The sequence below is a fragment of the Malurus melanocephalus genome, unplaced genomic scaffold (assembly GCF_030028575.1).
Source record: "Malurus melanocephalus ecotype Western Australia unplaced genomic scaffold, MMel_1.1 scaffold_970, whole genome shotgun sequence".
Classification (NCBI taxonomy): domain Eukaryota; kingdom Metazoa; phylum Chordata; class Aves; order Passeriformes; family Maluridae; genus Malurus; species Malurus melanocephalus.
In genome coordinates this window covers 1-2,575 of record NW_026624202.1, presented here as the reverse complement: position 1 = coordinate 2,575, position 2,575 = coordinate 1, and the positions used below count along the sequence as shown (strand labels likewise).

General features: G+C 51.7%; 1 long non-coding RNA gene across 1 annotated transcript; it reads right to left on the bottom strand.

The window, feature by feature from the left end:
• Positions 1-1,342: 1,342 nt before the first annotated feature.
• LOC130585824 (uncharacterized) lies at positions 1,343-2,284 on the bottom strand. Its single transcript, XR_008966632.1, has 3 exons — positions 2,115-2,284; positions 1,823-1,967; positions 1,343-1,609 (listed from the first exon to the last, which is right to left on the bottom strand). It is a non-coding gene; the product is annotated as an uncharacterized LOC130585824 (long non-coding RNA).
• Between the last annotated feature and the right edge of the window lie 291 nt (positions 2,285-2,575).

Here is a 2,575-nt window from a genome sequence, read left to right as displayed (position 1 = left end):
ATGGGATAACTTAGCAGAGACAGAGATGAGATTTTTAGGTGGGTTTTTCTAATTATTCTAAAATTTCTACGTTTTCTAAAATTATTTCTAATTTCCCAGTGAGAAAAGTATGAACTCACAGCTATTAAGATACATAAAAAGATACATAAAAAGATACATAAAAAGATACATAAAAATCCAAGAGCATTAATGAGGTTCCTGGGAATCTCATTACCTTGTTGTCATAGAAGTTTTAACAGAGTTTTGAGCTTTCTATGCCAAGAACGCATTTCTTTATTTGGATTATTCACTGTGTGGGATTTGGGGTTTATTTGGGTTTTAAAGCCCTCAYGGTGGCCCTGACMCTGCTCAGGAGCTGTAGGAAAAGCAGAGTCAGAGCTCCTGGCAGATGCAGGGCTTCCCCCAGAGTGGACTGTGGAGGAATTGTTTGGGACTTGSATTGTCCCTCTGGGTGGTGCCAGTTGCTGTGGTTTCTATAATTCCATACATTTGGCTGCTAAAATTTTCAGGTCCGGAGCACAAAGATTGTTCTCTGTGTGGTGCCCAGGTTTGGGTTTCAGGATCAGCTTTGCTAGTTTAGATGAATTATACCCATGGCCCGAATTCCCTGCAGAATTCCTGCTGGAATAACCTCACAGTGCCTCACAGAGAGTGGATATATCCACGCAAAGCTGCCGCTTTAATGCCAGCTGCGTTAGGAACTGACAGAGGTTCCAAGGAAGCTCAGCAGCACTGGGGCAAGGACAGGTTTCTATTCCACAGAATTTTCTATTTCTAACCCTCATCCCCTCAGCCCTGCTGACATCCCTGGGGGGCATAGGACAGAGTTCCCTGGAATTCAGCTGATTTCACCCACCCTGAGCTCAGGCTGCAGTTGATATTTTAAATCAGGAGAAGGCGGTGGCCACGCGCGCTCCCAGCCTGTGCCGAGGCAGCCCCTGTGCCCAGGTGAGGACATCCCTCCCCGCAGAAGCTGATTTCAGTGCAGAGCCTTAGGAATGGCCTCTGGAAATTCTCTTCCCTGAGGAAAGGGATGGGCACCCCTGCCTTCAGTGCACCTCCAGCCTCATCCACCTGTGAATGCTTTGTATTGGTTCTGTAGTTCCAGCTGGCTCCCCAAAAAATTCCAAACTTTACCCAAACAAAACGTCACCCAACTCTAACCTTTCATTTGAAGGTATGTCTGAGGACTGCAGCTTATGATTTAATTTCTGTGAGGAAAGATTGCCTTGCCTTTGACAATGCTGTTGGGTGATGTTCTCAGGCTGGAAGGAAAGGGATTGGGGGTGGGTGGGACATACCTGGTGGAGGTGTGGGTGCTCCAGGAGGTTGGCACCAGGAATCGCTGTCTCAGCCCCTCCACAAACACAACGTGCCGGCATTGCCGGGTGCCAGCTGTTGCCTGGGATATTTTTGGAGTGTTGTTGGGCTCTCTCTGGGGTGAAGCATCTCCAGGTTCCTGTTCAGAGCAGCCCATGGCTGCGGAGCCATGAGCAGACCTTAATCCATGTCCATCCGAGCGCTGTCCGGGCATCCCTGTGCCCATCCCTGGGATGTGCGTTTTGCATGCTGGATGCCACGAGCAGGACATGGCAGGCACAGCTCTCCCCTGGAAATAGGAAGGACAAGAGGTGCTGGTCCCCCTTCTGTGGCTCCCGACCTCCTCCCACCCTGCATTCCCGGCCACCTGGGACACACAGAGAAAACACCACGGACCATTCCTGGCGGGGAGCCGGAGTCACCGAGGGCTCCGTCCAATTCTGAGCCASAAAAGCGGCCCCGGCCCCAGCAGCTGCTGCGATTTTGGGCTGTAAACACTCACCTGCAGGAAACGCCCCTCTGCAGGCGGGACCAGCCCTGACGCTCTCCAGAACTTTTGCCACGGACCAATTGTAGCCTCAGCACTTGTTTTGCTCATTTCTCCCTGGAAAGGACGTTGCTCCTTGTTCATAGCTGTTGGGTAGATCCTGGCAAGGGTAGCAAACCAAGGTTATTGGAAGAGTTGTGTGCAGTCAGGGCAGATGCCAGCCAGTTCTGCCCTAGAGCCGTTCCCAGGGCTGGTGTGTAAAGCAGTATTAGCATAAAAGAAGGAGCTGTATTTACATAGGAATTACCTTGCTGGCAGCATCCATTCACGAGCTAGGAAAGGTCATCCCTATGACCCTGAGACCGGCTCAGGTGATTGTAGTGCAGTGCTAATAAAGCCAAGGTTGTGAATTCARTCCCCAAATGGCATGGTCAGTTGAGTCAAATTTGAGGATCCCTTTCACCCTCAGAATAGCCTATGATCGAGAAATAAAGAAGAAAAATTTYAGCTGCATTTTAAAAACAGGTTTTGCCCTTACAGAGCACGAGGTGCAAAGAAAGGGGCGGGGGAGTGCCAGGTCTCACCCGGCAGAGGTTGGAGGAGCCGGCAGAGCAGAACGGGTCCCGCTCTTTGCGCAGGGTGCGGCCACGGGGAACGGGGAGCCGGGCGATGCTCTGCCCTGAGAGGGGCACTGGGCTCGGGGGAGCTTTGCACACCTGCGGGCGGTGCGGGCAGTACCCCGGGACGGCGGTATCGGGACAGACGGGT